The following is an 11,696-nucleotide window of genomic DNA, read 5'->3' on the forward strand; positions in this document are numbered from 1 at the left end:
TCCTCTTCTGCTCTTTTTCAGGTCTACTTGGGGTCCACAAAAAATGAGTTCTCAAATCCTAAGAATTTAATGTAACCCTATCAGCACTGTTGCTAAATAAAGGAAAGCAAAGGAAAGCATGATTCACATAAAAAAAAAAAATCCCACAACCTTAAAGATGGCATACTGCTCACACTGGATGTACTTAATATTCTTACGAGCCTCCCAGCATTCAAGGAAAAAAGTATGGAACTTTCCTCTACAAGGCTCTTACAGGATATAACCAAGGGAAAGATGAGATTAACTTTGTTTAGCTATTTTTTAGGAAACATGGAGGAAAAACTCCCTGTAAAGAAACAAACTACAGACATTATTCTCACATACACCAGCAGTTTAACAGCTACCTGAATACCTGGTGTCGTAACTCCCACAGCCTGACTCCAGTTTCTGAGCACCATGTAATTCAAATTCCTTTAAAAATCATGGTAGCACACTTTAAAGAGTTACCAAAGCATAATGTGATCAAATTTTGCTATTCTGCCTCTACAGATAATTACCTGCTATAGGTGAGATGATGTATGACTCTCAGGGACTACAGTAAAATAAAAGTCTAATGATGAAAACATTGGTACAATACAATCCACAAATACGCACCCAATACAAAAGCCTAATAATGATGACATTCATTAAAGAGGGACTAACACATCATTTTCTTCCAATGGAGAGAAGGTTTCCATTTATGCATTTTGACTGTGTTTCCTTTCCTGCATTGCATATGTAGTACGGATGGAAAATTTTGTCTTTTACAAAATCAGCAGAGATTTGTCAACTGCTACAGCCATAGCTGAGAACAGTCCACTAATCTGAACTTATTTAAAATAGAGTTATATGATAAACTTCCTCTTTATCACTATAATTATTTGTGTTATACACATTTCACAGTGTTGGAAGAACAGCTGTAATGTTGTTTGAATGTGGCCACAAAGGTGTAGAGAAAACTGGAAATTAAACTTTTCCTCTTTCCTTCTGAACAGTAGGGATGGAAAACAACTCTGATCATTGCGTCTGTTCCCTCTGATCATCAGCAACATATCTGGTGGGTTAATGTAAAATTACTGCTTGACACAACCACATTCAGACCTCTCTACTCCACTGGCTGCAGTTTTAATGATAAACTCTAAGGAGGCAGAGCTAGAGATTCAAAAGATTTTTCTTATTTCTAAGTTGTGTAATAGGATCAACTCCATCTGCCTGGCCCCAATTCCAGGCACTGCTGAACTCCAGGACTTAATTCAGATCTCTCTAAGGACCCATGCCCTCACTTACTTCAGTTCCACTCAGCAAGTTCAGACAAGAAGGATAAAATGAGTCAAGGATCAAAGGTGAAGAGGGAAGATGTAATGGAGGGTTTTAGAAAATAGAAGGAACTGGAAAGTCATGCAAGACTAAAGAAGTGGTGGAGGCCGTGAGCTGAAAGCAAAGGCTGCAGCACACAGCAGTGAAAGTGCAGAGGCTGGCAGAGAAGTAGAGCATACCAGAGAACCAAAAGCAGAGCTGAGGAGGAGGGAGGCAGGTTTTTTTATTTTTTTAGAAATGCATTAGCAGCGTGCAATACATGTAAGCACTGAACAAAAATAAGATGCAGATGAGAAGAAAAAATAGGCAGAAGTATCAATATAATAATAATAAAAACAACAGTAATAATAATAATAGTAAAAAGGAAAGTGCAGAATTGAAAGTTTCTGGGAATAACGGCAGATGGGCATAATAAAGCTCAAAGGATGCTCCATGGAAGACAAAGAACTAAGCATTGTTCTTAATAGTGCAAAGTTTCTCTGATAGGACACATGTTAATGTATAAAATTCAGTTACTTAGGAGTGCTGGTAAATTTGATTCCTCAAAATTTGTAGCAACTTCTGTTTTTCTTCTCCCGCTCTCTGTAGGTTCCCTGTTTTGCCAGATTGTTAGCACGTTCAATTAGAGGAACCTTTCCTAACATTTCAGTATACTTTCTATCAAAATTCTACAAAACCTCGTCTGTTAATAAAGTTGCTCACAAGTAGATTATTATCTTCTTCCACTCCTCTGCTCTCAAAGAAATTGATACCATGCACATTCATGGACTAATAATATACCATAATATTGTGTTCAATTCTTCCGTTATGTTTTTCTTCAAATTTTCCAGGCTTGATTTGGTACTTACCAGTTTTAACCTTATTTTCCATTCTATGATGCAATTTGTTCTTTTTTCAACTCACAGTATACGTAAAATCGTTACCATCTCAATTAATACTTTTGTCTATAAGATGTGCTCTCTGGGACTGGCTATCCCACAACATAAAGAGAAAGGTTTTATGAAAAGACATCATCCATATTGCTATTAGAATGAAGAAATCACAGTAATTCTTCAATAAACAAGGAGAATCATAAATGTTCATAATTTGGAGGTCTCGACTTACCAGGTTACTTGAAAATCATAATGATATCTTAACAACACAGAAAATCCATTAAACTTCATTGTGTATTATATGAAGTCTACAGTATATATGCTAAAAACACAGGCCCTTACACTTTTAATGAGTTTTGATCAACAGCCATTTCAGAAAACAGTCACTCACCAAAGAAAAGTTTAAAATGAAAGTACGAAAGAATTTGCTTACTTATTCATAGCTATCAGCAAATCCAGATTCTATATGACCTAAGAATAACTCTCAAGTTTTGCAGAGATTTATAGGTCTATGAGCAGAATACCCATAAACTGCTATGTGCTTGTGTTACTGGCAGAACAAACTGCTGTTCAGACAAGATGATATCCAACTAAGTACAGAAAAGAAACTGTCAACAACTCTGCAAGACTATAATAGAAATTGCAAAAGCAGAGCTTTCATGACTAGCCATACCTTCAGAATACTCACAAATCAGTCCCAGGCATGAAAACACAGTTGGAACTGATTTTAAGAGAAGGTTGAAGAATGGCATGTTCCCACAAAAATAAGAACAAAGCCTAAACTGTGTTCCCTGTATTACATAATTGCCAAAGTAGATAGGGAAAAAAAGTTAATATTATAAATATACAGAATTTTTAGCCAAATTGTATTTGAGAAGTCTAGAATTAGAGAGCAAACTTGTGATTGATTGAAGTTAATCACAGTTGATTGGAGAAGCACATACCCAACCTTTTCATGTTTTGTACGCTTCTTTGTTGTGATGGTTTGGCTATTCTATCAGAAACATGCAAAAGGGAGGAAGTTTAGAATCAATAGGTAATTTTTCCTCAAAAATCTAAGTCAAATGGCATAAATAGAAATTCCTGAAAACATACATCAATATTATTGAGTAGTGAAAACCAAGCTGGCACCAAGCTCTGACTCTCAGATGTGCATGAACAAAGTGTAAGCTGCAGATATAGGAATGTATGTTTCCTACTGGTTTTCGGAGCAGAAGCTCTGCCTTGGTAGACACTCTGCCCTTTAACTTTCAGATTTATGCCAGCTCTGTATTACAGAGTTCCAGAGTCGCAGGGGTTAATACGACCCTATTGTTGTAAAGCATCAAACATTTAAATAATGGTTTTGATTTTAAACCTCTGAAGATGCAGAAAAAGGAGAATGTATATAAAATATTAAATCTTTGGAGCTTCATTTTAATAACATTCTCAGATCTTTTCCCTTCACCTCTCTCCCCACCACTCCACCACTCCCTACTCTTTGCCTCATCTAATATCTTATTATACTGTCAGGATATTTAGAAGGGGACAAGGAAAGAAAAATGTGCTTTGAGAAAATGCTCCAGAATTCCTTCAAAAACAAAACAAAAAAGGGCGACATTTTCAAATCTTTAAATAACAATACATTTTAAGGATTGACAGTACTTTGGTCCCAGGGGGCATCAACTCATGCAGCTTCGTATAAAGCACCGCACTGCAAGAGATGAAACGTCCGCTTCAGAAATAAATTTCTGTTGCACATATCTTTTGATAGGTAAAATTAAATGGACTTTATGAATATTAGGCCAACCTACCAAAAAAAAAAAAAAAAAAGAAAGCCAACAACATGTACTAAATCTCTTCCTGTTTAGGGCAAACAAGGTCAGTAGTTAGTCAACTGACAAATTATACCATATCATAAAACCCCAGCTTCATGTAGGACTTCTCAATAGGTATCAGATTATATGGACTTATACGACAAATCTCCCTTCCCACATGCATTATTCTCCTCCTGGCTATCCTCACCAGTTTATTTATACCTCTGGACTGAAACTAAGTGTAAGATCACACTGCTGCAAATTTCCTAGTACGTGACAAAAAAGGACTTGATTTCTACATTAAATTACCAAATCAATGAACTCCTCAATACTGTGAAATAATTTTATCTGTTTTCAGATATTCTCATCCCATTCTCTTACAAAAACTGCTTTCCCCAAAAAAAATTACACTGAGGACATAAAAGCATAAGGAGGACATATGGCACTGTTGTAAATTTATGGCACTTACAGTTTAATAATAATAATAATAAAGAGAAAAAGAAATGTCAGCATGACTTGTATAACTTTAAAAAGTTATGTATATGGTAACTATTAAAGCAGCATTTATTCTGTTTTGGACACATTATTTGCTATGAAAGTTCTGTTTTCTTTAGCAGAATTTTTTCACACTCCTCTTGGGTTACAATTTCCAATAATGCCAATGCATCAGTTTCATCAAAAAAAGTAATCATTTGGAAGTTGTCATAATACTAATAGTTCCTGCTATTCACAAGCAGTGAAGAGAATTCAGGTCCAGGTATTTCCTTGTTAAAAATAATGAAGAAAAATATTTTCAGTTATGGTATATTGTGGCCATTCTAGATGAATATATAACATGAAATATCAAGGAAGATTAGACTAATATTTGAAGACTTTTCATCTCTAGCAACTTTCTCTTCTCTTTATTTTGCTCTCCTCAACTGTCTTTCCCAGATCTTACAGGTCTTTGGGATATTTTATGTAGGTTCCCTTTGTATTAGGAATTTCTTTCACAAACTCTTTTTAGTTCTTTTTTCTTCTTTTTTTTTGAGTTTCAGAAAAAGCATGTATAAATATGTATACTCACATAAATAATGGAGCAGGAAACCTGTTTCTTATTCTTTGAGTGAACACAGTAAGCTAACTAAGGTGAAAATGTCTGTGAAAGCCTTTATAACAAGAATCAGCCTACCTTCTTTAATAACACTGTTGTTTACAAATTAGCAATGCTACGTTAGGTCTCATATCAATGAAGAAAAATATGTGAGTTTTAAGATGTGGAAATAAAACTTCTGAATAATATTTTTTGTTCAGTCTTTCTTCAAGTCTTGCTTTGTTTGCTTTGGCTAGCCTGAACGCCAAGCTCTTTGGAACATAAAGAACATTTTTGTGATCTATTTTTACAACAAGACGCTTATATCAAATAAACCATATTGATAAAACCCTAAACTGAATATCAGAGTGTAAAAGACAAGACTAGACATGAAACAAATACGGTAATATAATAACTTTGAATAAATTCCAGTAGACATGATATAAATGAATGTGACATAAAAGTAATTTTGTGACAGAGAAAAGTGGGGCAATGCTGTTTTCAGAAGACTACTTAATGTTTGTGAAGTGCTTTGAAGATGAATACCCCTTCGTACGTATTATGGCTATGGATTACCACTGGAGTCATGTAGCCTCACTCTGAAACTGAGAATCTGAGGAATTTGAGACAACCTCCAATTCCAAGTCAGAAGAAAGGCATAGATATAAAAAGTGTTAAGAATCCTATATGATACAGAATTGCTATAACCCATACACTAGTATGTTTTCTTCGTTTCTATGATGACAGTTAAAACAGATTTTCATAGGTGTATCTGTGGATAAGATTTGTAAAAATATCAACCTTCAGTGTAAATGTTCTTTCTTTTGAATGGAGGGAGGATAAAACAGTGTTGCTACTCTCAGAAACTGATGGCATTTATAACTTCAAAATATATTCTGCCCAGTGATATGAAAACACGTATAGAACTGAGAACTTCCAGGACTAAAAGCATAAAGTTTTTAACACCACTTGACAGGAAAAAAATAAGTATATAAAGCAACATACCAATATACTGTCCAGATCACATGGAATAACTTAGTAGAGAATCTAATCTGCTGATTCCTGAGATTTCAAACTGTAGAACTTTCACACTGAAAAAAGCAGCAACAAAATTTTGCCACATAACCCAAATTTCAGCAATTCAGTCAGAAGTTTAACAACTAAAATTTCTGTTAGCATAGAATAGAAAGATTGCAAATAATCTTATTCTCTACAGTTATACTTTAACAACCCAACCACGCTGTTGAAAAAAAAAAAGTAAAATACTGATTCAGTAGAATAATTCCTAAGTATTCAGCCATAAAATCTAAAATGAGAAAACTACATTATCCTGAAGCAATATGACTCCTCCTTGCTGGTTCCACACTTCCACACCAACCGAGAGTGAAGTGGTGAGAGTGGATCCCACAAATTAGTGATTCAACAGCTGTATTCTTCATGGAAAAAAAAAAGAGAGTAATGCCCTTTCTCCACCCCGTCCCAACATACAAAGCACAGAAATACATGTTGCAAATCCATAAAGACTAGAATCCCTTTTAACAAGATACATACAAATACTTCGTGAAGCAACAGCTAAGTTTTTCCTTTTGATCCACATCAAGCACATGACTCCTGTTTCCAAAGCAGTAAAAGACTAAATAAAGACAGTGAAACAGAGTCCAGAACAAGGTGGGGTTTTTTGTTTGTTTCAGGTTTTAATATAAAATAAAGAGGAGGTAATAGTTGCTTTATCAGCTTATATTTTGCTTTTATTTCTAGTGTGATTGTTTATCATTGGGAGCGTTCAGACAATACTGAATAGCTCTAGTGTTCATATGATTTCAAAGAAATTCTGCAGACTTTCCCACCTCATAAGCTGGAAATAATTGGTCCGAACCTGTCAAGAATAAGCATTTTTTCAGTGACTTCACACTAGTTTTTAGGCACTGCGTGTGACTGCATCGGAAGTATTTTTAGTAGCAACAGTTTCAGTACATATATACCATAAAGAGCCTAAATTGTCAAACTCAGCCAAGGTCCATGGTCACTTAGGTGAAAATAATGTTAAACTAACAAATCATAACTTCTAGACCTGCTGGTAAGTAACATTACTGAGCATGTAAATGAAATGTTACATATCCACAGCTTCATCTCTTAATGGCTTATGAGATAGAGCAGAAGTAATTCCTCTTTCATCTTTGCAGAACAGTTAACAAGAGTTTGGCTTCAATCTTGCTTTCCAAAAGAACATAGCACTAGGGAACCAGCATCCCTATATAATAAATATACATATGAAAAGATTAAGTAATCTGCCTCAAACGGCCCAAACTGTTTATTACATTGTTTCGTTACAGTGTTACAGCATCTGACTACATATTCTTTTATTCACCTCTATATTCTTTAATTGTTAAAGCAATCCAAAAGGTTATGTTCCATAAGTTATAGCTCTCTTTCTCTCTGTGGGCCCATAAAACTGAATGGAAGCAGGAAGTGTCTACTACAATATTCTCTTTTGCCCACAACTCCCATGCAGCTACAAATCTAAGAGTGCTAATATTTGAGCTCTTTATCATTATTTTCTGCAGCTGGTCAAATCTCCAGGTGTAAATTCATCAAAACTAGTTTCTCCTGGAAAATCGTTGACACATTCAATCAAATTTTCACCTATATGTTCCAGCTGATGAAAACTATTATGTTCCTAACATAGATTTTAACCTTTTTTTTTTACCTTCAATATTTAGCCTTAAATTTAGATATTGAAAACAAACAAACAAAAAAACCAAAACCAGCAAAATGAGAAGAGAGACTGTAAGCGGAAAGGGATAAGTTTAGGTGATATATGGTACCATACTTGTCCATGTGAAATATAAAAAAAAATAAAAATTGTTTGTAAGTTTTATATCAACTCAGGCCAGCTAATCAGCTCTCAGGTCAATGCCTATTTGTGATTAAGTTTAAAAAAAAAATAACACAGTACCTTTCTAATGAGGTTTGAGCAAATGTTGCCTGAAATGCATGTGTTTAAGGTTATAGTACAAAGTTTGCTACTGGTGCCTTAAATCATATGTATAAGTGAGCAAATCCTCCCACCTACCACTTCAAATACACCACCTCCCCTGTTCATCTTTTCTCACTTCTGTTTCCAATTCAACTTCTTTTCACTACAGTGAATACATACTTCTGTTGATCTTATGGTCGGCTGGATTCATTGACTGGTGTTTACCTCAGTAAAAGTTTCTTAAAACCTACATAAGACTCTGTAAATCAATATTTAAGAGGAAAAACCTTTGCAGACATGCCAAGTGTGAGCTTCTACAGATCTTTAACCAATAGGAAAAAATAATTCCTGCCTGCCCAAGATTTTATAATTTTGGCGAGTACAAGATCTAACTACACTGCCATTTATATAAACTATAGAAGTAGCAGTAAATTTATCACCTAGGTCAAAACTTACAGTGATAAGTAATTTAATAATTTTACTTTAAACGAGTCTATTAAAATTTAGCAGGAAGTCTAATTATTGTATCTTGTATATAAGCAAAAGTTTCTCAAATGAATACTCAGCATACACCTAATCAGCATCAAGTCACTCAACAGTTATAGCTAAAACTGGAGCATATACAGTACATCTGTACATTTACAAGCACAGGCTCCCCAGATGTTATAAATTACTATCTTTACCAGTGGACTCCTAAAAGTGTTGACTTAAAGAAAATGCAGTGAACAGTGGAGATGTTCACAGCAGGAATTGTCAACAAAACTAAATTCAACAGTAAAAGGTCTGTTGATATGTGTATGATCTAAAGGGTAAATGTCACAGAGCTATTACTGCTTGGGTGCATTACAGGGACATTACTTTCAGCTGTACTTGATGATACAGTTACAGAAAGTTCTACTACCTTACTTACAATACATACCATTTATTCAAGTTCAGCTATGTGCAACAGGCAACAAAACATCATAAGCTATTTCCTAGTTGGGGGAATAAAAAAAAAAAAAGAAAAAAAAGGAGAACACCAAACGATGAGTCATTTTAAATTACCTGACAACTCAAAATTATATTGGACATTTGACAGCTTCAAATGGTTGTACAGAAACTCATGTTAAAAAGGGAGACATGAAATTCCAAACTTTATTTACAGGAGACAGAAGAGAAGGGAAAAGCAGTTAATGACACAGCCCTCCAGAAAGCAGTTCAGCATTACTGATATAATTTATTTATTGCCCGGACCGTTTGAGCCCGTCCCGCTGCTTGTGGAAAGGTGCACCAGAGTGCTCCATCAGTTCGGCAACCACTGACATTTCCCAAACCACCGCACGCAGCAGCATGCAATCTACACCAGGGAAAGCCCAGCTTCCCCAGCCAGCAGGAGTTTCCAAACTGAGAACAAAAAAAAAAAAAAAAAAAAAGGAAAAAGAAAAAAAAAAGAAAAACAACCCCAAACTCTCACAGACTTTAAACCGGGTCAGGGCTGCAATCTGTTGATGTGCACGGAGCGTTCTGCCCGCTCCGGAGAAGCGGTTGGCACGGCTCGCCCGCGGAGTCCCCTCCGAGCCCCGCGTCGCCCCCCGACGCCCCTGGCTCCGCCCGGAGGCACCCCCGCCCCGCGCCAGGTGCGCGCTGCCCCGCGGGCCGTACTCACAGGGACACGGTGCGGTTGGGCAGCACGGCGGGCTGCAAAGTTTCCACCAAGTCGCCGCCGCTGCAGACCACTTTGATGCGGAGGGCCGGGCGGCCGGGCCCCTTGGCGCGCTCGGCGGCGCAAAGGCAGCGGTCCACGATGAGGTCGGGGCAGTTCCTGCTGCCCCCGCACAGCCCCAGCGCGGCGGCCAGCAGGCACAGGCGGGGGCACAGCCCGCGCGCATGCTGAGCCAGCGAGCGACCCGCCGGCTGCCGCCGCCGCGCATGGCACGCGCCCCTCCGCGCCGCTCCGCGGGCGCCGCGGGCCCCTCCACGCCTCCTGCGCCCACCCCGCCCCGCCTCTCTCGCTGCGGCCGCTCCGCTCCGAGGGACCCCCCTCTTCTTTCCCCTCCTCCTTTCTCCGAGGAGCCGGCCGCTCTTTTCCTGCCGCAGCCCGGGCAGCGGCGGCGCTGGGCGGACCCCGCGGCGCTCAGCGGGCCCCCCCTTCCGTCGGCGCTCACCGGGCGCGCCTCCCCCGGGGGTCCGGCAGCCGCAGCCCCGGGAGCGCCCTGCCCGCCGCTACCTGCGCTGCCCGCGGTGCTGTCAGCCCGCCGTGGGGGTCTGGGAGCTGGGGGCAAAACCGGACAGATGCGCCAAGGACGCGCTGCAGCCTAAAGCGGCGCGGCCAGCCCGGGCACAGGGCAGAAAATCGGGAGCTGGAAAAATGCTAAGGGTCGGGAATCTAGTTTTGAAAATAGCCACCTTAGCTACCGCGCTTCAGAAACCTCTGTGCAAAGTGCTGTTTGCACCTATGGTGGTGGGAAAGAAGCTTCAGGGCATGAGCAAAGGTCAGTGTAGACTAAGAAACTGGACAGGCCAGCCACTGCCACCGGTGAGGGTCCATGCAGTTAGCTGACATCAAACACCTCAGATAGTGCTGTGGTGACCTAAATCAAAGGTTTGATCAGTAGTCAAAGACTGACTTCATCATTCAGGTCAGCGAGCACATTTCTACTTTTATTTGTCTGTCATTTGTGGCACTCTTTGGCTTTGGACCATTCTCAGTAGTATTTTGTGATATGACTGGGAACTCCTAGGGTAGATTTTCAACATCAACTGCAAGCTATCCTATTTTTTTTTCTGAAAGTGGACAAAAAAAATCCAATATGTAACAGCAACTTCCATTTTCAATGGCCTTTTACTGAAAGGGCAGGTTCCTTGCCTTCTCTTACGCAATGGAGACTCACATCGCGTGTTTTCATTGCAGGATCTAGGCCAAAGTTAGTAATAGTCTGCCATAGCTATAAAGCTATTTTAGGAAATTACTTGGGTTTTATAAAACAATATTGTATTATAGTCCCCTAAGGAAGATTTGTCTTGCACATTTACAACGCCTGTTATCACTGTGTTCTAATACCTAATTGGAGCCTTTAGGCACTATGTTATTAATAAGTGATAGAAGGGATAGTGCCCTTGTGAAATTCAAGGCTAATAGGAACTTTTTCAGGAACAATCTTATTCTGTACAGTTGTTGATTTAAAGAATCATAAATATTACAACCTCTGCTCTTTTATTTTTAAAAGCAAAGCTTTGTAACACTTACTGGCAGGCAGCAAAATGAACTGTATTTCATGAGACCACTCAGCATTGCTAAGGTTGCGTGATGGTCTTTATCATTGAGATGTAGCAGAGATTTCATTCAGTGTTAACCTTGCTGAGGAGGAATGGAATTTTTCAATCAAACTCGACCCTTAAATATATGCTAGCAGAATTTTAACATTTTTTCCTAACTCACCGGTACTGCAAGTTTTCTAAAATATTGTTTTATTAAGGAAAAAGAAGGCTTACAGACACATTGAAGCCATCTATGAAATTCTACAGTAAAGGTAGAAAAGGAGTTATTCAAAACATTAGAGAAGAAAAATAAGAGTAAACTCCCCTCCACTTCCCAATATACATTTTTTTCTTGCCTTATTACAAATAAAGAAACAAAAAGCTCAGCATCTTCCTTTTTCTTCACT

At 38.4% G+C, this 11,696-nt stretch overlaps 1 long non-coding RNA gene across 1 annotated transcript; it reads right to left on the minus strand.

The window, feature by feature from the left end:
• Positions 1-6,906: 6,906 nt before the first annotated feature.
• Positions 6,907-9,749, minus strand: LOC108639033. The gene is made up of 3 exons (XR_001920225.3): positions 9,698-9,749; positions 8,972-9,026; positions 6,907-6,951 (listed from the first exon to the last, which is right to left on the minus strand). It is a non-coding gene; the product is annotated as an uncharacterized LOC108639033 (long non-coding RNA).
• Between the last annotated feature and the right edge of the window lie 1,947 nt (positions 9,750-11,696).

This window comes from Manacus vitellinus, unplaced genomic scaffold (genome assembly GCF_001715985.3).
Source record: "Manacus vitellinus isolate BGI_N305 unplaced genomic scaffold, ASM171598v3 scaffold_15_pilon, whole genome shotgun sequence".
In the NCBI taxonomy this organism is placed as follows: Eukaryota; Metazoa; Chordata; class Aves; order Passeriformes; family Pipridae; genus Manacus; species Manacus vitellinus.